The sequence below is a fragment of the Cebus imitator genome, unplaced genomic scaffold (genome assembly GCF_001604975.1).
Source record: "Cebus imitator isolate Cc_AM_T3 unplaced genomic scaffold, Cebus_imitator-1.0 Scaffold467, whole genome shotgun sequence".
NCBI lineage: Eukaryota > Metazoa > Chordata > Mammalia > Primates > Cebidae > Cebus > Cebus imitator.
Window position 1 is genome coordinate 48787 of NW_016107782.1, and position 27443 is coordinate 76229.

Sequence of the window (27443 nt, forward strand, 5' to 3'; positions counted from 1 at the left end):
ATTACCCAGAATGGGTTTGTCATCTGCAGTTAGAAAAGTCACGATCTAGTAGTTCCGTAGGACTTTGCTGGATGCCACCAACAGTGTCCTTAGCCTGGGCCTACAGTTCCACCTTGACCCTCCTCCAGATTTGTCATATTCGAAATTTTTTCAGTTTCTCCTTTTTTTGTCTTCTAAGAAATGGCAAATTAGAAATGCCTCATCTCTCTTTTCTTCCCCTTCCAAACCTCCTTTTCTTCTTTCCGCCCCATGCTTCCTCCACTCCCTATCAAGAAATGATCATTTTAACTGCCACTTCCTGAATAATAGTAAAATGACTATGCTAACAGCAGTCATAATAACAATGGCAGCTAACAATCATTTCATACCTGCTTTGTGCCAAGCACCGATCCAAAGTGCTTTATAAATTTTAACTCAGTTAGTACCCATAACCACTCTAACCACTCTCTGTAGTACACTATACTATAATTACTCAAGGGGGATGAATTGCCTGTTCTTTTTTTCCAACATCTAGCCAGAATCCAGAAGACTCACATATTATGGAATCTGGGCTAAATACTTAAAGTAGAAATAAGACTAATATTATGGAACAAGCAATTGCTTTAATAAATCCTGATGGCAAACAATAGCTAAAGAGAGTGACCACAAACCTTGAATCAGCAAACCTGAGGTTTTTTTCCAAACCTAATTGCTGTAGTTAGGCTAAAATTACTTGTGATGTACTGCAAACTTTTGTTGTAAAACATAACATAAAAATTTAGTCACATGTAAACATTCACTCAGAGAAAATTTCTGTAACATTTGTTGTTTTATCCTGATCTCAATGCAGGATAAAACAACAAGGGGCCAGGGGACCCCACCCACCCGTCGCCGTTTGTCACCACCATCACCACACCGCCCACAGAAAGAACAGCCTGGTGTCTGAAATGATGGGTAAAGAATTGCTTGTAAACTAAAAAAAGAAAAAACTCAAATGTCCACCTGTTTAGTTAATGCAGTTTTAAATATTTGACAACCTTCATTTTCCTCTGATTATAAAAGTAATATGATGTTCACTGTTAAAATTCTGAAACATGCAGTGAAATGGAAAAATGAAAATATAAGTGGCCCCAAGTATCACCACCCACAGACAGCAGCTATTCACATTTCGGTGTAGTGTGAGTGTGTTTAGGCCTTCAGACATGTTTTGTTTGGCTTACCCAGTGTTTTAAAATGTTTTTCATTATAAAAACCTGGATTTCCAGTATCTCTTGAAAACAGACCAAGGTCTGACAACACTGGGCCCACATTTTTGCACCACAGCAGCGGCTGAGAGCTGAATCACCGCTGCCCCTCTTGGGCAGGGCAGGGCATATGTATTTCCCCCACCCCAGTCCCCACCATTCCCATTTTTCTTATGCTTGGTCGGCTTCATTTACTTGATAGTCTCATATTCTGGTGGGCATTTGAGTTTTCTCTCTTTTAGTTTACAGGCAATTCCTTACCCAACTTGTCAGGGATAAGGCTGTTCTTTTTGTTGGTGGTGGGAGTGGTGGTAGTGGTGACAAAGGGCGGTGGATAGGTGGGGTCCCCTGGTCCCTTGTTGCAGAGGGTGGGGGAGCAGAAGTCTTTCATTTGTGGATTCTGCTCATATGTAACATTTTTTAGAAAGCTCTGTATCTAGAGAATTTTCTTTTCTTTTTTCTTTTTTTTTTTATTTTTGGAGACAGGCTGGAAGGCCATGGTGTGAATCTTGGCTCACTGCAGCCTCCTCCCAGGCTTAAGAGATTCTCGCACTTCAGCCCGAGAGTGGGTGGGACCACAGGCATGCGCCATCACAAACACCTGGCAAATTTTTGCATTTTATTGTAAAGATGCGGTTTCACCTTGTTGCCCATGCTGGTCTCAAACTTCTGGACTGGAGCAGTCCTCCCACCTTGGCCTTCCAAGGCATGATCTGCTGCACCCAGCCTATCCACTAAATCTTTAAATGAAAAGCTGCCCCTGGCCTCTGTTCCATACCTGGAATTTTTTCTAGGCCACTGGATTTAACTTTTTTAAAAAAATCATCATTCACAGTGAGAAGTAAGTTTTACAAAATTGACTCAATATATATATGTTTACAACAGACAAAAATGTTTCATGGAACTATCACTTGCCCTTTCTCTATGTGATACAGTCTGGTAAGTTCATTCTCTTCTAATATAATTTAAAAATACATGGCTCATGACCCATTAAGTCGATGTAATAACTCTCCTACAGGTCATTACTCTTGGTTCAAAATGCACCATTCTGCGACAATTTCTGGTTTACAACTTGACCTCTTAGGATTTCCGCTTTTCTCTTCCCCAACCCCATTTCAGTCCAGTGTGCCATTCTTCAACAATCCCTTTAAGCCAATGACCTGTTTTGGATTTGCTTAACTGGATTTGACCATCCCCACCCTCTACAGCATGCCTTCTAGACTGCAGCTCAGTCATGGGCACCAATCAGTCCCTATTGTGCCCCATCCATCTTGTGTGGGGTTTGTCTTGGATTGGCATTATCTCTGTATGCATCGTTCCTAGTTGACTGGGATGGGAAATCCGTTGGAGGATGAAAGTCTTTATCATGCTGAGTAGAGCGTTGCGTACCATCAGAGAAAGGCTGTGCCTAGGGTGCTCTTATCCCAGATATCCACATGTCGACTTCCTCATTTCCTTCAGCTTCTGTTCTACTGCCCCTTCCCCAGAGAGACCTTTCCTGACTGTGGCATCTCAACTAGAGCCCTGGTCCCATCTGTCCCCTTGCTTTGCTTTAGCTTTTCTTTTTAGCTCTCATGGAGGGTCTGGCTGTACCTTGTGTGGAGTCACAGAATGTAAAAGCAGGGAGAGATTTAGAGACCAGATATGGTTCAGGCCTCCTATTTTATTGAGAGAAAATGCAAGTCCAGAGAGATAAGTAGAGTCTATGGCAGCCTCGATTATTTGTGACAAAGCTGAACTAGAAACCAGATCCCTGGGTACTTGCCACTTTCTCACTGGTTTATGATGAGATTTTTCTTTTTTGTAACTCTGTCTTATAATAATTTCTAGGATGCATGATAGCAGACTGTATTACACTCATTAGACTCAGTAGTAAATAGTGGTATAAAAATGTTCTGCTCACACGTTTCATTTTACTCTGACACACACACATGCACACACGCGCAGACACACACACTCTGAAGCATAATGAGGTGAGTAACATAGATACCACTTCAACTAAATAAACTACAATATCAAAGGGAAAATGTTAGGTGCAAAGATTCAGAAGACTAACTGCGTTGGTAGCCAGAAATTTCATACAGGCAAAGATTTGAGTTTAAGCCTCCAGTGAGGCACAGAGTTTTTGATGATGAATGGGTGATGAGGAGATGGAGGCTTATGTCACAGGATTTGATAAAGGAGAGAGAGGGCCTACACAGCCGCACAACTCGGGTACAACTGTTTGTTTTGAGAAGAACCTTCCAGACTAGGGGGGAAGGTAGTTCAATCCACAGCTGGTAACTTTTGCACCTGCAGGAACTGGGTATTTTGGGGAGTTCTAGAAGCTCTTCTATATAGTACTTTCCAGTCCCAAATACTTCATAGATTCCCACAATACAAAAGTGTTGGGGATTAGTGGAAATTTATGTTTTGTAATTTTGGCAGTCCTGTATCTAGTCACTATCTTTTGGCAATAACATTAATATTCTCCTTTTCAGGAATTGCTTCTCTCCCTTTGGTTGCGAATGGTGGGACTGTTTTGCCCTGACTTCCCCCAGCCACGTGGAAACGGTAAGATGCAAGCTAATCTAAAAGGGACCTGAATCTCAATCAGTGGGACAGAGACTGAAAATAGTTAAATCTCACTTATTCTAGTAACACTAGACAAAGCAACACTCTGTCTAGACTACTGAAATATTCTCACCACACAAACCCTGACATGTCTTTACTTCTTGTCATTTGCTGGCCTGGTTCTCTAGCCTTCCCTTTCATGTGATCTCTCCCATATCCTCCTAGTAAATTTCCTTTTGTTTAAGCTAGCCGTGGTAATTTCTGATGCTGACAAAAAGCAAACAAACAAAAAACCCTTGATTACAATGGACAATCTGACCTGGGATATCCAACCACCACTTTCCACCAAATCTATAGTAAGGGGCATCTCAATAAACATTTATTCATTATCTACAATTTGCCAGGTGGTATGCCAGGGGCTATCTTTTAGGTTATCTAATTTAACCTTATAACAATACCACAAAATAGGAATTATTTAATTTTAGATGGAAATACCAAGTGTCTTGGTCCATTTAGGCTGCTATAACCAAATTCCATAGACAAGGTGGCTTAAAATAAACAGAAATTTATTTTTCACAGTTTTAGAGTCTGAGAAGTCCAAAATCAAGGCCCCAGCTGAGTTGGTGTCTGATGAGGGCTTACTTCTTGGTTCATAGGCCTCTTCTCTCTGTGGTCTCACATAGTGGAAGGGGAAAGGATGCTCTTTCAAGTCTTTTTCATAAGGGCACTAATCCCATTCACAGGGACTCCACCCTTATGATCTAATTACCTCCCAAAGACCCCGTTGTCAAATACTATCACATTGGAGATTAGGTTTTGGCATATGAATTTTTAGGGACACAAACATTCAGTTTGTTACATCAAGGGTAAGTAAATTGCCAAATGTCATATAGTTTGTAAGTAACAGAGTTGGGATTCAAACCTGTGTTTAATGTTCTTTCAATATGTCTGTTTTTCCTTTTTCCTTTTCCCTACTAGAGTACCTGTGTTAAGAATCTAAAGGTATTCAATAAAGCTAAATTTATTCTTTAGAAAATCTATCAGCTTTGAGGAAGATTTAGGAGCCAAAAAATTATTCTAAACAATATCATAGAAAGCATGTATCTTAGCAATAATAGACTCCCAAAAGATTTATGGGGTGTTTCATAACTATAGTGCTTCATGACTATAGAGATCAATTAATTCAACTTTCTCACCTTGTAGTTAAGAAAATAGAGGCCAACCAATTTCTGTATTGTCGAGTATTATTGAAATTACTATTACATTTGCCAATAATGAGGTTTAGCTCCAAACCAATTTAATTTAGTCATATGACAGGTGGGACTGTGTAAATTTATATAGCTCAATGAAAATTTGAGAGCTGAAAGAGACCTCTAGGTCTCTTACAATAATGTATCCATCTGCCTCTATCATGTTTAAAAAATATCACCAGCTTGTCTTTTTCTTTATAGCCTATAAAGGAGGCAATTCAGTCACCTCCCTTGTGAAGCATTAGAATGTTGTTTACACCTCAACCTAATGACATTAAAAAAACTAATATATTCCACTTAAAGGTGTTTAAAATTGTTATTTGAAAATAAGAAGCAGCCTTAAAGTAGAAATATTACTAGGCAACTCTAATAATTAGAAATAACATAAGCGCAAGGTTTCAGGGTGAAAGATGGAGCGGCATGGGGAAAGTTTCCTTTAATCTAGGAGAACAGTTGTGAGGGTCTGCACAATATAGTGCAAACCTGTTAGATTCATTTTGGGACTCTCCACAGTTGAATTTCTTGTAGCAAATGTTTACTGAAAGCTTCTTATATATGAGTTACTGAGCTAAGGGCGTTTAGAATACAAAGACAACCAGATGCAGTTCCTGACTATAAGTAGCTGGGAACTAGTTAGGGAGATATGGCAGGTCCACACATACCTCTAAAATGTGTCAAGTGAAAAGTGGTGTCAGATCCCCGGAAACGCACTGCAGGTAGGGCAAGGCTACACTGCGCTGGGGGAGTTGGGGAAAGCTCTTGAGGATGGATATGATTTTGACAGTCAGAGACAGTGAAAAGGTTACGCACCCAGAAAGTATGAGGTAAAGAGAAGCCTAAAGATGAGAAATGTTTATATATAAACTTTTCATTTCAGGTCCTAAATTCTACATTGGGATTGGTACTTTCCTGTTTGGAAGCTCCTTTCTTCAGCTCTCTAACCACCAAGGACTTACATAAAAAGATTGAGTGGATGTGTTAAAAGGGTGAGGTTGTTGATAAATTTATTCTCTCTTTTCTTAGTTTTGTTTTTCTTTATAAGTAGGATTATAGTATAGAAAATAATTTTCTTTTCTTTTTTTTTTTTTTTTTTTTTTTTTTTTTTTTTTTTTTTTTTTTTTTTTTTTTTTTTTTTTTTTTTTGGAGACAGAGTCTCGCTCTGCCACCCAGGCTGGAGTGCAGTAGCAAGACCTCGGCTCACTGCAACCTCCTTCTCCTGGATTCAAGCGATTCTCCTGCCTCAGCCTCCTGAGTAGCTGGGACTACAGGTGCGCACCACCACACCCGGCTAACTTTTTGTATTTTAGTAGAGACGGGGTTTCACCATGGCCAGGATGGTCTCAATATCCTGACCTCATGATCCGTCCTCCTCGGCCTCCCAAAGTGCTAGGATTACAGGTGTGAGCCACCATGCCTGGCCGAAAAAAATTATTAAAAAAAAAAATACTGTATGTACCTCTCACGGCCAACTTAAATCCTTGCTCCTCATCATAAATTCCTGAGTATCTGATAACATTAAATTTGAATTGGAAGTGTTAATGTGAACTCCTGATTTTAAGGGTGTGTGTGTGCGTGTGTGTGTGCATGCAGGCGTGCGCATAGGCTGTGTTTACTGTAAGAGCCTAGAAGCAATAATGGCTCAGTGGCAAAGAGAACACCTACTGGTTTCTAAATAGCATTTTCTTTTCTTTTCTTAAAGACAGGGTCTCACTTCATGGCTCAAGCTGGAGTGCAGTGTCTCGGTCACTGCAGCCTTGACTTCCTGGGCTCAGATGATCCTCCCACCTCAGCCTTCAAAGTAGCTGGGACTACAGGTATACACCACCACCCCTAGCTAATATTTTTGTATTTTTTGGAGAGAGGGAGTTTCACCACGTTGTTCAGTCTGGTCTCAAACTCCTGGGCTTAGGAGAGATCCTCTCACTGTGGCCCCTGAAAGTGCTGGGATAATAGGTGTGTGCCACCATGCCCAGCCTCTAAATATCATTTTCTACTAAAATTAGCAAGGTTCTTTGGAGGTCTGGGGCAGAGAAATATAACTTAACCCAGGTAAGCCTAGGCATACCATAGTTCCAGAAGGAAATTCCTCCAAGACTAACAGTGCCTGATCAAGGGGGTGGCTTGAAGGAGTTCTCACTGACTAAATTTGGGACAATTCGGGCATTAAGAAGAAAAAGTGAAGAGAGAGAGAAAGAAGAAAAAAGAGGAGGAAGTAGACGAGAAAAAGGAGGAGGAAGAGAAGAAAAGCAGCAGTTTAACACTCATTTGACTCTCACTTTGACAACTGGTATAGAAAGGAAAAGAAGTAAACTTTAACTCCCTCTTTTTTAGGAGGAACTATAGGTTTTCCCCATTTGAGGAAAGATTTCCTCCCCAAACAGTGCTAGGTAATAAATATTTTCATTTGAATCTTATGAAATGGTTTAAATTCAGCTATTTTTAATATATAAAATTTCACGATTTTCATTCCAGTCCAAATACGGGATGATAAAGAAATCAGAAAAATCAACATTTTACAACTCCCATTGAAATGACTGATTCAGGCAAGAATCATTCATGGATACTGAAACAATGATGCAAAAAGTTATTGGGGCAAAAGCACGAATCCCCCTGGTGCCAAGTGTCTCCCGCTGGATCACTTGCTGATTGCAAAGTGAAAACACACCTTTACATCTCAGTGGGGAGATGTGGCTAGCTTTGCTTTAGCGGAGGGGTCAAATCAAGCTTAGTTAATGGGTGAGACAACCTAACATTTCGTTTCCCCTGATGTGATGCAATTTGAAGTTCACACAGCATGACCTATAAAGCATTCCAGCTAAAAACGTCAAAGCTCTGTGCTCATCATTCTCCATTTGCTCTTATAAATCCATTCCGAACCTTTCACCATCCAGCCCTGCACCACTGGAGACTCTCCTCTGCAGACTCTATTGCCCAGGTTCCTTTGCTTTTTGGCTTTGGTTAGATTTGGTCAATGCAGGGGCTGCAGCAGCCATTTTGAAGGTAGAGGAGAGAGATGTTGTGGTATTTGTTCCCCACCACCCCACTCCCTGCCCTGGTGCAATTTTGGCGGTGACCGTGTTGCTGCGATATCCATGGCTCCTGGTAGGGACCCAGCTCCAGCTCCTGCAGAGCTTCAGTAACTGCACTCAGCTCAGGCTGCTGCAGACCTAGGGGCAGCAGTCCCAGAGTGCCTCACCATCCCTTGTTCCCTGTGCCTGCTCACACATCTGTAAATAGTCCCTTCATGTCACATCCTTCAGTTAGACCCTTTGATTATGTTATCTGCTTCCAGTCAGGACCATGATTGATTCTGTCTGAATCTAATCCGTCCTTTATTTGAACAGGACATCAAGTCTGGAAAAACAAGTTAACACCTTGAGATAACAATCAGACAAATCCAGAATTTGGGACCATTTACTAGTCTGTTACTTTCAAAGATCAATGTTATTTAAAAAAAAAAAAAATAGAAGAACTCTTGCAGATTAAACTAAAGAGGTGTAACTATCAAATGCAATATATAAATCTGGTTTGCAAAATCATATCATATTATACTATATCCTATACTATATTTTTGGAACAACTAGGAAAATTTTAATATCGACTAGATTTTTGATGATATTAAAGAAATATTACCTTAGATATGATAAAGGTATTATGGATTTTAAGCAAATGTCCTTTTTAAAGAGTTGTATACTGAAGTGTTTTCTTTTCTTTTTTGAGACAGAGTCTTGCTCTGTCACCCAGGTTGGAGTGCAGTGGCACAATCTTGGCTCACTGCAACCTCCGCCTCCTGGGTTCAAGCAATTCTCCTGCCTCAGCCTCCGGGGTAGCTGAAATTGCAGGCGTCAGCCACCACTCCTGGCTAATTTTTGTATTTAAGTAGAGGTGGGGTTTTGTCATGTTGGCCAGACTGGTCTCAAACTCCTGACCTCAGGCAATCCACCTGCCTCGGCCTCCCAAAAATGCTGGGATTACAGGCGTGAGTCACTGCGCCCAGCCCATACTAAAACATTAAGGCTGACTACCTTATCCTTTTACAATGACTGCAGCTGCCTTTAAAATGGGTGGCAAAATATTTAGATAGGTTATATGGCGGAATATGAACAGGTATTAAATCTAACTTATGGGGACATGGTGTTCATTGTGCCATCCTTCCAACTTTTCTGTTTGAACATTTTTATAATAGAATAAAATAGTGGAAAACATTAATTAAAAAACCAAAATTGCTAACCTACCCAGGAATGATTTATCCTTTTCCCAAATGGCTACAGTTGTTTGTTTTTTTTTTGTTTTTTGTTTTTTTTTCCTTACACTGTTCATTTGCTTAGTTCTTGAAGTGAAGGACTGGGCTTTGCAGTTCTTTTTATGCCCTACAGAGGCTTGTGCAAAAGTGTTACTATTATTATTATTTTTAGAGACGGTCTCACTCTGTCACCCAGGCTGGAGTGCAGTGGTACAATTATAGCTCATTGCAGCCTGAAACTGCTTGGCTTAAGCGAGCCTTCTGCCTTAGCCCCCCGAATAGCTGGAACTACAGATGTGTGCCACTATGCCTGGCTAATTTTTTTTTTTTAGACAGAGTCTCATTCTGTTGCCCAGGCTGAAGTGCAGTGGGGTTATCTCGGCCCACTGCAACCTCTACCTCCTGAGTTCAAGTGATTCTCCTGAGTCAGCCTCCCGAGTAGCTGGATTACAGGTGCCCACTACCACACTCGGCTAATTTTTGTATTTTTAGTAGAAATGGGGTTTCACCATGTTTCCCAGGCTGGTCTCGAAATTCTAACCTCAAGTGATCCACCCACCTTGGCCTCCCAAAGTGCTGGGATTACAGGTGTGCTAGTTAATTTTTTTGTAGAGATGGGGTCTCGCTATGTTGTTCAGGCTGGTCTCAGGCTCCTGGGCTCAAGAATTCTCCCGACTTGACCTCCCAAAGTATTGGGATTACAAGTGTGAGCCAGTGTGCTTGGCTGTCTTAAAATCGATTTTAAGCCGATCTCATTGTGCACAAACACAGGCGTATATGGTCAGGTTTCTATTTCTTTTTTCATTAAAGAAAGGAAAAAGACTCAAAAAGCTGAATGGGATGCAGAGAAGTGCAATTTAGACACTTTCTTGTAATTATTCAAGAGCAGTTTTGGGGTCCCTTCTTGGGAGCCAGTGAAGACAGATGGCATAGAGAGTCTGATACTTCACAATCTCCTTGAAAGTTTTGCAACTTCAGACAAGCCGTTGAAGAAGCTGGCTCCCAAAAAAGATTCAGGTGCATTCCAACTTTACAGTCTACTCAAGCCAGAGAGAAAATCAGGATTAGATTAAGCCTGAATGGAGAAAATTTTGAGTAAACTGCCTAATGAGAGCTAGTCTTGTGTTTATTTAACTTAATTAAAATAGCATGTCAACACATAAAAATTAATGTGACTGGGCATGGTGCCACGTGCCTTTAGTCCCAGCTACTCAGGGGGCTGCAACAGGAGGACTGTTTGAGTCCACTAGTTCAAGTCTAGCCTGTGTAACCTTGTGAGGCTCCATCTCTAAAAGCAAACAAACAGAATTAACGTAATTCTCTTCTGGGCTAACATGTAATCCTTTCTGCCCTGTAAACCTGCTGAAATCTCCACGGTGGTCCGGGGCAGAGAGAGAAGCTCTGAATCGTCTGGCAGAATGTGTGTATGTGCATGAGACAAATCCTGCTGATTCCTCACACAAACACCACCTCCTACCCTGTTTCCAGCTAAGAAAACCCTGATGTTCAGGTATCAGGCGCCCATACTTTAGGAAAATTGTCATCATCCTGTTCATTTGCCAATCTTTGGTTAAAACATGGGCATGTGACAGAATCAGGACAAGGAAGTTGGGAGGGTGAGAGTGGGGGTGGAGGATTTTCTATGAAGCTTTCAGAAAAAGTTTCTATGCTCTTAAAAAAAAGGTGTATTTGAGAAATAGACCCTTTCTGTTTCTAAATTTTATTGTGTGAAGATGTGATGCAGCATTAACCTGCTGCTAACACCCTCTCCAAAAAATGAAAAGCCCTGATTTGTAACATTTGTTTATTTCCATTTCTGTGGTGTAAATTTTCCCATTATGGCCAATTGCAAGCTGGGTAACTGACAGGCAAAATTCCTGAATATTTAGCAACTGGCTCTTAGGAGCCTGTGGGAACCAACTCCAGCTCACCATGATCACTGAGAGCTGCAGAACTCAACTTGTGAAGAGTAGGCATTAGGTGGGGATGGCGGAGCAGAAAGATGAAAGACTCTAGGTCCTTAATGACACTTGAGAGTCATGAAATGAACCAACCCTGGAATCTTCCTATCTCTGGACTTCTTATTACATAAGTTAATAAATGTACTTATTGGAGCTGGTGTGTGTGTGGGGGCGGAATCTGGGCTTGATGTAGCCGGTGCAGATATCCATGGGTTCCCTCCTAGTGGAGGGAGGGGAATACAGCAGGGGCAAAGCTGAACGTTGGATAATGGAATGTTCAGTTGGTGGTCAGGAAGAGCGGGGGCACCAGAGGATGGGGGGTGGGGAGGACCATCCGGGTTGAAACAGGACTCTGGCTGGTTGCTGAGAGGAACGGGATGGTGTCTAGTGGCCAGCTGGGCTGTCAGTTCCCTTGCCAAGGAGGCTGAAGTTTAGGGCAATGTTCCAACGAGAGCAGGCGGCTGAGTGAGTCAGGAAGCCAGGCAGAAGCCCAGACTTGGGAAGGGCAGGACTGCACTGCCCGGTGCTGCAGAGCACAGTGTGGTGGGATGGAGGGAAAGGGATGCATGAGAGAAGAGGAAATGCAGAGAGTGGCAGCAGTATAATTCCAGAGGTGTAGACTACTCACTTGCCATAGGATGGGGAAAGGGCTTTCAGTGTCCAGCAAGGCAGAGCCAGAATTCGCTCAGATGCTGAGCAGCTGAGGCTGAAGGTTGTGGGGGCTTTCGGTAACTGCCATGGATCAGGCTGAGAAATGCAGAAGAAACCAGCATCTTCTCCAAAGCTGCCTTAGCGAATTTTCTTGGTGATGTTATAGAATTGCTGCCTACCTGTCTTCCTAGACCTTCAAAAAGGGGCATCACTTCTGTCTCCTATTGTCACAATCCCTGGGGTCCTGAAATTCACTGCCAAGACTGATGTTTGGCCTCCTGAAACACACTCCCCCTTTCCTTGTGTGAAGAAATTTGTTTGCCTGCTTGTGGCAGAAGCAATTTCATTCCTGTCATGAAATGCCCCTTACTTACAGTGTGATTTCTCCTGTTATTCATTTACTCTTTATTTTCTCTTCCCATCCATTTCGTAACCCACCCACAGGTCTATTTTTCTTCATTCAGCCCAGTCCCATTCATTGAATGACTACCTAGGAAGGACTGTTCTAGTTGAATTGTACGGAGGAAGTAAATGCAGGAGGAATGAAAGCTGATGTGTCAACAGTATTCTCTGGGGATTTTCAGAGCATTATTTTCCTCTGACTTAGCTGGGAGGCCAAAGGGCAGGAAACTTGGCTTCCTTTGCACTCTGTTACTGCTGCAAGTCATGGTTAGTGATTTTGATGTATTCAGTGGGCTGAATTCTGTGACAATATCATTACCAGGGAGTAATTAAGGGTGGGATCAAACAGGAGAGGAAGCCTTCAAAAGTGAAGTTTTCCCCAGTTCAAACTTCAGGAGGCAGCAGGAAGTTTTCCCCAGCCAAACTTCCTGATGCCTCCTGCCATCTAGGAAAGTTTGGCTTATTTGATGAGCATCTCCCAACTTAGTGAGATGCTTCAGAGAGTGAATAAAAGGAATGCTTTTCCGCAATGCAAAACCTATCATAAAAAGTCACTAGATAATTATAAAAAGGGGAAATATTTGAAACTCAATAGACAAGGGTTAATTTTCTTTATAAGGAAAGAACTCCTAAAAATCAAAAGAAAAAGACCAAAAATCCAATAAAAAATATGCAAAAAAGTCCATAGAAAATGGAACACAAATGTTGTTTAAACATAAATAGACATCTATTTTTCACGTATTAGATTGGCAATGATAAAAAAATTAACAACACACTGTGTTGGCAAGAACGTGAGAAGACAGGTGCTCTCATATATGACTAGTGGGAAAATAAATTGGTACAACCTTATGGTGGGTTGTTTGGAAATAGCCTTCAAAATTGTGAATATCTATTTGCTTTGACTTATTAAAGCCAGTGCCAGGAATTTATCCTATAGGTTTAGTCACATGCATAGAGAATGAGATGTTCACAAGATTGCACATTGCAGCCTTATTTGTAATAATGGAAGATTGAAAACAATCTAGATATCTCAATAAATGATTATTTAAATAAATTATGCATATTCATATAATGGAATATGATAGAGCCATAAAAAATGAGGGTACTCTTCAACAAATGAGGACACTATCTTTATGTATACACATTGCAAGATCTCCAAGATATTTTAAGTGAAAAAAATTAAGGTGTAGAAAATTAGTCAATAAAAGAGGGAAGAAAATACTTATGCTAAACATGCCTGTGTTTGTTTCTCCACACACAAAATGTGTCCAGGAGGATATCCAAGAAATTGATAATATTTTGTACCTTGGTGAGAGGAAATGGGTGCCTAGGGCATAGGGTAGAAGAAACAGTTTTTCTTTTTTAACTTTTGTTCATTTTGGAAGTGTACTGCTAATTCAAATTAGTAAATAAAAACTGTTTAAGAGAAACGTTGGACACATTACATCTGAAATGACCCAAATTCACGCAATCTGTGCTATGTCCTTAATTTTCCATTTCAGCCTCTTTTATTATTGATGTTAGTGGCTTTCCATCTTCGTCTTTATGTTTTCTCTGTTCCTCCAGGTGCCACCCATATTCTCTCTGCTTCTGTCCTCAGTTTGCCACTGGATTTCCCCTGTAGTTGTCAAGTAACAGCCCGTTCAGCTGGATATTAATACATAGACCTCTTTCTGTGTGCCGGACTGGGGTAATCATCTCAATCCTTGCTTCAACACCTCCTCGCTAGAGAGTAGAAAATAACGTCATGGTTGGGAGTTAAGCCGGAAGCAGGCCATCCTTGCAGGCCACCAGGCAACTGCCAGAGCAGTTAGTGACTTATCCCATATATGTTGCTAATGGTGGATGAGGTCATTTTAAGAGCTGTAATTGGGAAGAAGGATAAAGACATACATGGAGGAGCAATAGGAGTCTACCTTATGGAGTGTGTGGTAGTGAGAATTGAAGTTTAGGTTCAAATCCTTGCTCTGACACTTGCTGGTTATGTAAGGAAGTGTTCTTAGCTTAACTTCTCTCCTCTGTAAAATGGGTTCTATAATGGTTAATGTGGCTAAGACTGCTAGGCTGGCAGTTAACCCCAGTCCGTTCCTGTTTTCTTTTGTGGTAACAGATACATAGTGGGCACATGGCTGCTAACATATTTCCAAGTCTCCCTTGCTGTTAGACATGGTCAAGGAACTAACTCCCTGCCAGTGGAATGTGAACAAAGTGTGTGTCATATTCAGCTCTGGGACCTAAGAGTCCCCCAAGTTCTTTCCTCTTCCTACAAGGTGGAACCCAGAGCGGCCCAACCTTGAACTGTGGAGACAAGGGCAGGCTCATAGGGGTTGCAAAGTGGTGATCTGGGAGAAACCTGGTTCTCTAAAAGAACACATGAAGCGGAGCTGCCTGTCCACCTGGAACACCTGCCCGCTGTTACATGAGAGAGAAATGAGCTTTGATTTTTAAACCATTCTGTCATTGTTGGGTTTCCTTCTTATGGCAGAAGAGCTTTATCCTAATCGATAGAATTAAGCCGTTTTATGTTGCAAGTAATATAACACTCAACTCAGACTGGGTAAATTAATGAATCGTTTTACTTGGCTGCCATATAAGAGAAAATTTAAAAAGGAGGAAAAATTTTAGGGTTTTTGATTTGTGATATCACCAAAAATTGATTTTCTCCTTTCCCTTTGCTCTTTTGTGAAGTCAACTTCACTGTGACTCTGGTTGCCCTTGCGAACAAAAGTTCTCTGAAAAGGAATTTGGAGGAAAGACTTCATTCCTTTGAACAGTTTGCAAACTGAGGAGATCACAGTCGTCTGTGTGTGTTCCAGTGAACAAAGAGAGCGTTCATGTTTTATAGCAACATTTCCTTTCCGTTCTCAGTCAGGTCTGTTTATGCAAATAAAGGATCAAACTTTCATGGGTCTGATTAGTCAACACTGCTGAGTTCTGATTGGTTAATACAGCTGAGCCCTGATTGGGTGAGGCAGGTGAGCTTTGATTGGTTGGTTCAGGTCAGAGCTGAAAGTCCCCAAGTTAAATTCAGAGGACTTGTGTGACCTTTAGTCAGCAAATAGCCACTTGGCTCTATTTTAAATTTAGGACCAATTAGCCACTCAGGATTCATCTAAAAGACTGGCCCTTTCAGGTTCACATTTGTTCACATCCTGAAGGTGGCAAAAGGGCTATTGCAATTCCAGGCTTCATGTCAGCTCCTTCCAGAAGGAGAAAGAGAGTTAGAGACAGAGATAGAGAGAGAGAGAGAGAGAGAGAGAGAGAGAGAGAGAGAGGGAGGAAAAGTTTGCACGAGTGAGCTTCTTTCCTACACCCCAGAAAACTTCTTATTGGCTCAAATTTGGTGACATCTCTTCCCTGAACTGTGACCAGGGAATGAGCTTATACTGACTGATCAGCTTAAGCCCTAGGCACTTGTCCTACCCCTAGCAGCAGAAGTAGACAAGCTTTTCTAGAACATATGGACTACGTGGAGGAGGTGCTTGTAAAAATTGGAATGTATGGTAGGGAAATATCACATATCCACTACAGGCATGTATTTGTTGTTTTGAGGATTAAATGGAGTGAGATAACATGTATAAAGGGCCGAGCACGGGGCTTGGCTCAGAGGAGCGGGGAATGATCGTTAAGTTACTCTTCCTTCCTCCATCTAGTGGGCTGTGCAGCTAAGTGGTATGGGGTTAAGAAGATTCCCTCTTTAGGTTTCTCAAGGCTGTGCATTTGCAGGACCAGTGAAATAAGATTGTGATGTGCACAGAGAAATCTCCTTTCAGTTTCAAGAGTCCTGACACCCATAGCAATTGTTGGCAGGAATTAACCATGGAGAGCACTACGACCTTACACTCAGTTCCTAGGAGAATGAATAAAAGGCTTAGCGCCACCCTTCCAGGGGCTCCTTTCCCCAGTCCTAGATGATTGCTGGGGTATCAACTTTGTTTTGTTTGTTTGCTTGTTTTTGAGACTGAGTCTCGCTCTGTCACCCAGGCTGTAGTGCAGTGGTGCGATCTCAGCTCACTGCAGCCCCCTGCTTCCCAGGTTCAAGAGATTCTTGTGCCTCAGCCTACTGAATAGCTGGGATTACAGGCACCCGCCACCACGGCCGGCTAATTTTTGTATTTTTAGTGGAGATGGAGTTTTACTATGTTGCCTAGGCTGGACTCAAACTCCTGACCTCAGGTGATCTGCCTGCCTCAGCCTCCCGAAGTGCTGGAATTACAGGTGTGAGCCACCGTGCCCAGCCAACTTTGAAAGGCACAGGCTTAAGATTCCAGAAAGGGTTGCCTACCCAATATCTTGTGTTACCAGTGCTTCTTCAGCTGGGATGGTGATTGAGAGACGTGCCTAGGCCAGGTTAATGGCATCTCCTCCAATCACTTGTTAGAAGCTGTATAACATAATGAAAAGGTTCTAGACATGAGTCTGAAACCTCATTTTACCATCACAATCTGTGTGATTTTGTGTAATTTAATTCTTTTTGCTTTAGGTTCCTCATCTGTAAAGTAGGGCCTTGACTCCTGCCCTACCAGCCATTTAGGGCTGTTGTGAGGCTCAAAGAAATGTATTTGAGAGCACTTTATAAATAGAAAATAAATTTTAAATAAAAAGAGTTGGCTAACATAATAATGGAAGTACTCTTCTAGAACCTAAGTTTCTCCATACTAAGGGTCAACTTGGGGGTTGTGAACAAAACTAGTTGAGAGAGAACAGGCCAAATGGAATATTTTTGTTCACAGAGACAGCAGATCAGGCTTAATGAACAATTATGGATTGATTACCTAGGTGTGTTTGTTTGTTACTGGTGTTTTACATGTTAGCTGCTAATTTTGTCCTATTACTAACTCTATAAAGTAAATATTATTACACCAGTTTTATAGATGAGGAAACTGAGCCTGAGAGTGGTTAAGTGCCTGTGCTAATATCACACATTTAGGAAGTGGCCGGCCCAGGTTTTAAAGTCAAGTCTGTTTAGCCATGAAGGCAAATGAGGCCATCAACTGATTCAGGCAGGAAAAAAGTGACCACCCACGATGCTGTACCCAGGTGGACTAGCTTATAAGACAAGGAGACATTCATCCAGGGGCTTATAATAACTCTTTCACTTGCCTATTCATCCATGTAATCCACGAACACTGACTGAGCACCTCTCATGTAACAGGAACCGTGCTAGGTCTGTAATAAAACAATGAAGAAAATAGAGTTCCCAAGGGTTCAAGAAACATCGGTGCAGCAGAGCAGCTTGTCAGACATCCCATTTATCCTTAGTTCAATCCTGTTAGGAAAATTGCTCCTATTGCTTGGCCAATATTAAAGTTTTAAACATTATTGTTCTGTAGAAATGATCTGCTTACACTGCTTCCTGCCAAAGAATGGCGTAAGTCCATAATAACTGAAGATCATACACCCAATGATTTCTTTTCAGAGGCAACTGCACAATGGTTTTGAAATGGTAATAATTGCCTATTGCTCTCTGGATTATCTTATTGTCTGGCAATGGTTATGAAGACAGTGGAGTTTTAAGAGGCTATTCAGTAAGAGTGACAGAAGGAAGTATTTTTTTTATTTTTCTCTGAATGACTCTCGAGTTCAGAGCCCATAAAGTTTGAAAGACCCTCTGTGATAAATGCAAAGTTCTTAGAGCTGAAGGGAGACTGAGTTATAAAATAATATAAAAAGCTAAAGGTGTGGCTCATATATAAGTGGAGTGTTGATTGAAAGATCCTGAGTGAAATGGAGATGGACTGGGTGAGGCTCAAGATTAAAATAGCTGCTGAAATGATGTTTGCATCTTAATTTACCGGTGCTATGCTCCTCTCCTTTGTCAAATATTGTGCAAATAAGCATCCCAGTCTGAAAAAAATTCTACAATTTTACATGTCCATACCAATGCTACTTGACGACAGTTTCTTTTGAGGACAAAAAGCATACTTTGTTAAGCACCTACTAAGGACTAGACATGGGAAGTGTTTTGCTCACTTAACACTCACCACAACCTAGTGAGCTAAGTTGTGTTTTCACCATTTTACAAAGCTCCTTCCCCTACTCAGATTGTTGATTCATTCAACAAATATTTTTGAAGAGCCTACTATGTGTCAGGCATGCTTTATGTGCTGGGATATAGAGCAGTGAGCAAAGCTACACATATCCTTGCCTCCCTGAGCTGTTGTTTTAGTGGGTAGAGATTGAACTAAACAAACAAACAAACAAACATATAGTATTCAAGGCTTTGGAGATTAGTGCAATGGAGAAAGTAATGGAGTAAGGGGGAAGAAATATTAGGGTGGCAGAGGTAGGATTTTCTGAATTTATATAGTCAAGGTATTAGTTATCCCTTGCTGGGTAGCAAGTTACTCCAAAACTTAGTGGCTTAAAACAGCAAACATTTATTATCTCACAGTTTCTGTGGGTCAGAAACCCAAGTATAGTTTAGCTTGTGTCTCTACTTCAAGGTCTCTCAAGAGGATGCATTCAGTGTGTCAGCTGGAACAGCTGGCAGGATCCAGTTCATCGCAGCTTGTTGGACTGAGAGAGCTCAGTTCCTTGTTGGCTACTGGCTGGAGTCCTCCCTCAGTCCCTTGTCATGTGGGCCTCTCTATATGGCAGTTCACAATATGGCAGTTGGTCTCCCTCAGAGTGAGCAAGCAAGTGAGAGAATAAAAGAGTGTGTCCCAGATGGAAGCCACAGTCTTTTTTATAACTGAATCTCAGAAGTGACACTCCATTATGGCTGCTTGATTCTATTTGTTAGAAACAAGTCGCTAAATCTAGTGCATACTCAAGAGGTGGAGATTATACAGCAGGTGAGGACCAGGAGGCAGGAATCATTGGGGGCCATCTTGGAAGCTGTACGACTGTAATTAGTCAGACTTCTCTAAGGAGAGGACATTTGAACAGAATTCTAATTCTGTGAGAAGTGAGAGATCAGGTGCTCCCTCTCTGACCTCATCTTGTACTGGTCTTTCCTCAGCACTTGCCCTGGTGGTTTTCTTTGCCTTTCAGCTAGTGCAAAGGCTGAGGGGAGACTACTACAAGATGAGGTCAGAGAGGGAGCCCTAGATTAGATGAGATAGAGTTTTATGTGGGTTATAGTGTAGAAGGTGGATTTTACTTTCAGTGAGATGGAAAGGCTTTGGAAGGTTTTCAGCAGAGGAATGACATGACTTGTGTTTTAAGAATATCACTGTGGTTGCTATGTGAATAGTTTGGGGGAGTGGGCATTAGCAGAAGCAATGAAAGAAGTTAGCAGGCTATTGTAGTAATACACTTGAATGATGATTACGACTTAGACCATAGATAGTAGTGGAGGTATGGGAGACGTGGTTGGATTTTGCATATATTTTCTAGTAGAGCTGACAGGATTTGCTGATGGGTTACATGTGGAGTATAAAGAAAGTGAGGAGTTAATGAGGACTCCAAAGTTTTTGGACTTAGCAACCGAAAGAATAGGGTTGCCCTTGATTAAGCTGGAAAATACTGATGGAGGAGCAGATTTTGAGAGACGAAGGATAAATTAGGAGTTTTGTGCATGTAGGTGTATGCTTATTAGACATCCAGCTAAAGATGTTGAGTTGGCAATTGGCTATTTCAGTGTGGTACTTGGGAGAGTGGAGTGGACTATAAATATTAATTTGGGAATTCCCAGTATTAAAGGGACATTTAAAACCAACAGGATAGCTGAAGATACAGCAGAAGTGAGTGTAGATTGAGAGGTGGGAAAGCCTGTGGATTGAAATCCAGGCGCAGTTCAAGCTGTGGAACTTAGGAAAATAAAGTCAACAAAGAAAACTGAGAAGTCACTAGAAAGAGAGAGGGAGAACCAAGAGAGGTGAGTGCCTTGGAAGCCAAGCAGAGGGTGTTTCATGAGGGGGAGAGTGATCAACTTTGTCAAATACTGCCAATAAGTCAGACAAGATGAGGATTGAGAATTGACCATAGATTTGGGAACATGAAGGTCACTGGTGTCTTTGATGAGCGCTGTTTCAGTGGAGTGGGAGCATGAAAGGGGAGCAAGTGGAGAAGGAGAGAACTGAGGTTCCGTGAGAAATTGATGCCTTTTCAAAAATGGGTTTACTGAACCACATGCATTGCAGCAAGCTCCCCTGTGGTGTTTATTAGAAATATTGATTTGGGAGGCTCCGCTTCAGGATCTCTGGAGATGGCAACCTGTAATCCTCATTTTTAGCAAGTCTCACAGGTGATTTTCAGGCACATCAAAACTGGAGAACCAATCTCCTGCCCATGCACCTCATCTTACATGTATGAAAGCCACTGTTTGACTGAAGATATTGTGAGGATGTTCCGTCTGTGTGATCCAAGTGAGCATTTGGGGCATCACAGTTTGTCCTGGAGGCATTTCTACATTTCCCTTTAGTCTTTTTTTTTTTTTTTTTTTTAAATACAGAGTCTCACTCTGTGGCCCAGGCTGGAGTCCAGTGGCACAGTCTTGGCTCACTGCAACCTCTGCCTCCAGGTTCAAGTGATTGTCCTGGAGTGATTGCGCCTCAGCCTCCCTAGTAGCTGGTTCAAGTGATTCTCTTGCCCAGTCTCCCACTAAGTTACAGGGGTGCACCACCACACCCAGCTACCTTTATTCTTTTTATTCCCTGAAGTTTTTAAGGAAACCAGACAAAGATATTCTACAACCCCAAAGAGTTGTAGAATATCTCCCTTCCATAATGGCTTCTAGGAACCTCACGAATTTTGAAAATTTCAGAATCAGCATGTTAGCTTCCTGAGGATGCTGGAAATAGAAAGACAAAATTCATGCAGATTCAGGAGGAATGCAATATTTTCTTGGTCACTGAAGTGCTTAATTTACTTAGCTTGTCCACCTGGAAAGACAGAGGAATTATTCTAGTCAGGTCTATTGGGAAGGCTGGGAGCACCTGGGCCTTCTTCTTCATTAGAGCAAGGGTTGTGCCATTCAGCAGTATTTGGGGATTTTTTTTTTTCTAGCCAGAGATTTTTGCCCTAGGAACAGATATGTTTCCAAGAGAACAAGTGTGGGAAGAACAGAGGTGGTAAAAGTTTTCCATTGTATATTCCCCAGAAGAAAGGCCTCATAGGATTTAGGAAAGGTTGTTCCTTCTCTCCTGAATCCTCTTTTCTTTTTTATGGCCCCCTCCAAGGCTTAGAGACTTGTATTTTAACCCCCTTATTCCTTTCTCATGCCTTGCAAACTTTAGGACCTGGATGCCAGTGCAGGTTCCCTGCTTAGGCATTTTGGTCCCAGAAGGGAGTAGGAAGACCTAATACCATTAATGGAAGCTCTATTTTCAATCCTCCCTTTAGTGAGAGCTGCTACTGATTTCCTCCCTGGTTTACTTAAGAGGCAAGAGACCACTGACAATGTTTTTCTTAGAGGTAGACCAACGTGGCTAACAAAGGTGTATAGAAATTGTATTCCAGGGCTGGGCACAGTGGCTCATGCCTGTAATCCCAGCACTTTGGAAGGCCAAGATGGGTGGATCATGAGGTCAGGAGTTCGAGACCAGCCTGATCAACGTGGTGAAACCCTGTTTCTACTAAAAATACAAAAATTAGCCGGGTGTGGTGGCACACACCTGTAATCCCAGCTACTCAGGAGGCTGAGGCAGGAGAATCACTTGAGTTTGGGAGGCGGAGGTTTCAGTGAGCCGGAATTGCGCCATTGCACTCCAGGCTGGGTGACAGAGTGAGACTCCATCTCAAGAAAAAAAAAAAAAGAATTTCAGTTACTCTTGTATGTATTTATGTTATCCATTGTGGCCAAAATAAATTTAGAATATAAATGAGACTAATGAAAACCATGACAATGGTGCATGTAAATTTAGTTGTGGGGCCTGGCGCAGTTGCTCACACCTGTAATCCCAGAACTTTGGGAGGCTGAGAACAGGCAGATAACTTGAGGTCAGGAGTTTGAGACCAGCCTGGGTAACATGGTAAAACTCTGTGTCTACAAAAATACAAAAATTAGCCAGGTGTGGTGGTGTGCGCCTATAGTCCTAGCTGCTTGGGAGGCTGAGATGGGGTTTGAGGCTGCAGGGAGCCATGATTGCCCCACTGCACTCTGGCCTGGGTGACAGAGTGACACGCTGTCAGAAAGAAAAAGAAAGAAAAAGAAAAAGAAAGAAGAACGAAGGAAAGAAAGAAGGAAAAGAACAGAACAGAACTAGACTTCCCTAAGAAAGGCTCCATGAGAAAAGGAAGTTATCTGCTGAGCAGAATCCCTACCTTCATTATCTTCTATAGGAGACCTGGTGGCCCTGGCACACAGGCAATGAATGGTAACATCCGGATTGGGAGTCACATATGTACACATGGGCATCCTTCATTATTGGGAAAATCTCTGTGAAGACCTGTGATCTTTGAGAGTGATCTTTTTGGTTTATGACATCACAGCTGATGGTGGTTGTAGATAGTTTGCAATGTTAACTGTATTTTTTTCTTTACATATTTGAACCAAGTGCCTCTTTAACTCACAGTGCAAATCTGTGCAAAACAGTGCACAAGTTTAGCATCCTTGGGGTGCTTAAAAATAACAGACAGGACTGGAACTAGCTAATAAAAAAGCTTTAAAGTCTGGAGTAATTTTTTTGCCTGATAGTCAGTATGTTCATAGCAAATGGGGTCAAATTTCTTTTAAGAATATATGTGGTTTAAAAAATACAAAGTCTAACATTTTCTTTTTTTTAGTGAATAGATTTGTCAAATATTTCCCAAACGTACTTTTTTCTCTTAAGCAATGCAGCAGTGACACTGAACAGACAGTAATTCTTGCATAATTAATACATAGCAGGTGGACCTGGCAATTTCATTTTGGAAGTCCCACTCCTTAACTGCCTTGCCTTGTCATACTCCTACCACATCTCCTGTCATTCCCAAGAACCTCTCCTGACCCTTGTAAATAGCACAATGGACACAATTTAATTTGCCTTTGAGGGCAGCTCTTAAATTTACTGCAAAAGTAAAGACAAGCACTCCCAGCTAAATATATGTGTGTGCATATGTGCAAACACACATATTCATTTTCCTCAAGGCTCATTCTCAAAGTTCTTTATTACCTCTTCAGTTCAATACACCTTCCCTAACATTGTGCATCCCCATCTAACACCTGCTTGTTAATTTCATTCAATTTCAGCTAGTCTTTTAGCAAGCGAAGGCAACCCACTCAAATGATATAAAAGGACTTTTCCTTTTTTTTTCTTCTTCTTCTTCTCGGATCCTTTTACTAACACTAATCACATGCCTTCCATATGCTTTCCAAGATACTGGTTTCCATCCTTTTGTTAACTTCTTTTGTGTATCACCCAAGGTCGAGTTTCCTTTGTTGAGTGCAGACAATACCACAGGGTAGGGGTGGGACGATATGAAATGAGTATCTGAAATTGCAGCTTCCTGCTTCCCGGGAAGTTTTGCTTCACTTGTGCATAGGGGATGGTGTGAGTGAGGCCGGAGTGTCAGAAGTCCCCCTGCTCTTTTCAGATGTCTGCCTTTCCCACTAGGGTTGTCTTAATTTAACTTCTTCTTTTATTGTATTTTCTTTTCTATTTTTTTTGACAGGGTTTCACTCTGTTGCCTAGGCTTGAGTGCAGTGGCATGATCTTGGCTCACTGCAGCCTTGACCTCCTGTGTTCAATCGATCCTCTCACTTCAGCCTCTCACCTAGCTGGGACTACAGGCAATGCCATCATACCTGGCTAATTTTTTTATACTTTTTGTAGAGACAGGGTTTCACCGTGTTGCCCAGGCTGGTCTTGAGCTCCTGGGCTTAAGTGATCCACCTGCCTCAGCATCCCAAAGTGTTAGGGTTACAGGTGTGAGCCATTGTACCCTGCCTAATTTTACTTCTTAAGCCTTTTTCTATCTCATTCCAACAGTTTTAAAATTTTTAAGTTACAGATAAAAGATATGGTTTTACTTGCCAGTAACTACTATAAAGCTTTGGACAACTTATATAACTGCTGTAACCCTCAATTTTCTCATCTGTTGAAAAAGAGAATTAGATTAAATAAATTCTAATGTTCCTTTCAGCATGATGTTCTCTTAGTCAAGGGCAAAACAGCTCAGAAGAAAGCTCTGTGCTGCCGCAGAGCCTGCCTGTGTTCAGCAGTACAGTAAGAGGAATGCCTCCTTAACACGACTACCATTTATTGAACACCTACTGTATGCTGGGCACTCTATCAGATATTTATTCACATGATTTTTCATTGAATTCCCATAGCAACCCCAGGAGTTATACTTTATTGTTACTATTACTAATCTGTTTTACAGATGAAGGTGCTAAGACTTAGAAAGATTAAGTAGCTCCTTCAAGATGATGGGGTAATTGACATAGCTGGACTCTGGCCACTAAGCACATGTTGTTAACCATTCTGCTATCCTACTTCCCAATTTACTTTCTGTTTGACACTGCCTGCCATTTTACAATTGCCTGTTCATAGCTGCCATCTTGGAATCAGATGGTCTGGGATTTGGTCTTGGCTCTATTGCTTACTGGTTCTTTGGCCAAATTGTGTAATGTCTTCAAACTTCAGTTTTCTCATCGGAAAAGAAGAAGACAATACCTACCTGCTATGGTCTGAATATTTATGGCCTTCCAAAATTCCCATATTGAAATCCTCACTTCCAAGGTGATTGTACTGGAGCTGAGGCCTTTAGGAGATGATTAGGTCATGAATGTGGAGCTCTCATGAATGGGGATAGTGCCTTTGTGAAAAAGGCCTGAGAGAGACCCCTCACTCTTTCTGCCACGTGAGGTTAGAGTGAGAAGATATAGGCCCATAGGCCTCATATGGCCATTGTCTATGAGGAAGTGGGCCTCTGCCAGTGCCTTGATCTCAGACTCCCAGCCTGCAGAGCTGTGAGAAATAAGTTTCTGTTATTTATAAGTCACCTAGTCTGTGATATTTTGTTATTGCAGCCTAAACAGACTAAGATACTACCTTATTGTGCTGTGGTAAAATGAAAATATGTAAGGTGTGTGGCAGTAGTTGCCTGGTTCCATATTCTGTTTCTGTGTGGCCATGATTTAAGCACCACCTGCAGGCTCAGCCCCAGCTCAGGCTCCAGGACCTGTCCATCGTCTATGGGAGAAGCTTTAAAGACCTCTTGTTTAATGCTGAGGGGGATTCAGCATCAACCATGGTTTCTCCCGGTCCTGATGGCTCAGATGTAGTAAGTGAGCCCCTGCTCTAAATGCAGTATGGTAGAGTTAAGATGGACCATATTGCCTGTGTTTTAATCTTAGCTCTGCATTACTAATGACTTGGGCAAGCTACTTCACCTTTCTGTGACTCGCATTTCTCATCTGTAAAATAGAGAAGAATGAGTAGCCATTTCAGAGGGTTGTTGTGTAGATATAATACATTAAAAATATAAATACATATAACAGCATCTGGCAAACGTTTATTTTTATTTTTATAGAACTTACATGATGTATACATTATATTATTATACATAAGTGACATAACACATGCTTATATCATTAACACTTTTTGGGCCCCTGCTTGGTTGCCTGGGGTCCTTCTTGCATCACTTGCCCAGTCTCTGAGGCTGCAGCCCTCATTCCAGTCATGCACTTGGGCAGGGCTCCTGCTACTGAACTCCTCTCCTGAGATGCAGCCTCGCAGTCTGTGAGAACCTCCTTGATGCTGGCTCCCTTCCTGTATCTCTGAATATTGCCTCTCCACAATGATGCTCTGGAGTTGTCTGTGGTTCTTTGGTGGTGCAGGCCACTTGTTACCCACCAGCCATGTTCCCTGGAGCCTGTGTCTGCCCCCTCCTGCACCCTTCCCCACTGTTGTGCTTCGGACCTGCTTGCTAGGTCCTAAGCTGGTACAGTGTATGTGTTTAGAAGTTACCACCTCAGCTTGACACAACCTCATCAAATAACTTTGTGAAACATTTTACGCATAAAATGGTTATGAATCTCAGTACACCTCAGGTGGACAAGAGACATCACATTTCTCTACTTTTTTTTGGGTAGTAGCTTTATTGAGATATAATTCATATATAATACAATTTACCTATTTATAAAATTCCTTTTTTGGTATATTCACAGAGTTGTGCAGTCAACATCATGATCAATTTTGGAATGTTTTTACCTGTCCCTGCAAATCCTCTCTTGCTTAGTTGTCACCCTCATTTCCCCTAGCCCTAGGCAACCACTAATCTATTTTCTGTCTATAGATTTGCCTATTCTGGGTATTTCCTTTAAATGGAAACACATACTATGTGGTCTTTTGTGACTGACCTCTTTCATTTAGCATGTTTTTTTGTTTGTTTGTTTTGAGACGGAGTTTCGCTCTTGTTGCCCAGGCTGGAGTGCAGTGGCACGATGTCGGCTCACTGCAATCTCTGCCTCCCGGGTTCAAGCCATTCTCCTGCCTCAGCTTCCCGAGTAGCTGGGATTACAGGCATGCACCACCACACCTGACTAATTTTGCATTTTTAGTAGAGATGAGGTTTCTCCATGTTGGTCAGGCTGGTTTCAAACTCCCGATCTCAGGTGATTTGCCCACCTTGGCCTTCCAAAGTGCTGGGATTACAGGCATGAGCCACTGAGCCCGGCCTAGCATAATGTCTTTAAGGTTCATCCATGTCGTGGCATGACTTAAGTACTTCCTTCCTTTTTCTTGCTGAATGGTATTTATTCTTCTCTACTTTTGACTCAATGATTAATTATCACTTTCTGCCATTGTTCCATAGGTCTGGTGAAAAAATCAACTTCAGTCATTCTTGTGCTTCATCTGGGGCTGTGTCAAGATTGCAGGCTCTCAAGCAGAGCTGAGATCTCAGACTCAGGAGGGCATCAAACATATGACCACACAGGTTACTGCTGAGATGCTACTGTCTCTCCCTGTGTGGTCTTTAAGAGGCCCCTCTCTCCGGCCTTTGTGCCATCCTCTGGAGTATAAGAACTGTTGTGGTTGGGAAAGCCTGGGCTAATGTTCCACCTCTTGGTGCACCAATGGCCAGTCTCTCTGAGGTCCTGCTGTATCCTTGGGGCCCTGTCAGGGAGTAAAGTAAAATACAGGGGACCTTAAACTCTGACTCTTCCTCTAAGCCAGAGAGACTTTCATTTTAAAGAGTTCTTTCCCTAGAACTATTTAAATTCTCTTCCATGCCCTTAGGTTTTTGAACACAAAAGTCAAACATTCCAATCTTGAACTTCCCTCCAGGC

At 41.9% G+C, this 27443-nt stretch overlaps 2 long non-coding RNA genes across 13 annotated transcripts in view; both read left to right on the forward strand.

Moving 5' to 3' along the window:
• The window catches only part of LOC119468653, a 47244-nt gene extending 40454 nt beyond the window's left edge, over positions 1-6790 (forward strand). For 10 of the 12 annotated variants that reach the window (XR_005197390.1, XR_005197394.1, XR_005197398.1 and 7 more), the window contains 3 exons: positions 3704-3776; positions 5904-6012; positions 6726-6776. This is a non-coding gene — a long non-coding RNA (uncharacterized LOC119468653). Of the gene's footprint in view, positions 1-3703; positions 3777-5903; positions 6013-6196; positions 6256-6725 lie in introns of those variants that run through there. The other 2 variants (XR_005197392.1, XR_005197393.1) reach the window with 2 other exon arrangements.
• On the forward strand, positions 6789-8561 carry LOC119468654. Its single transcript, XR_005197400.1, has 2 exons — positions 6789-6840; positions 7499-8561. It is a non-coding gene; the product is annotated as an uncharacterized LOC119468654 (long non-coding RNA).
• The last annotated feature ends 18882 nt before the right edge of the window (positions 8562-27443 follow it).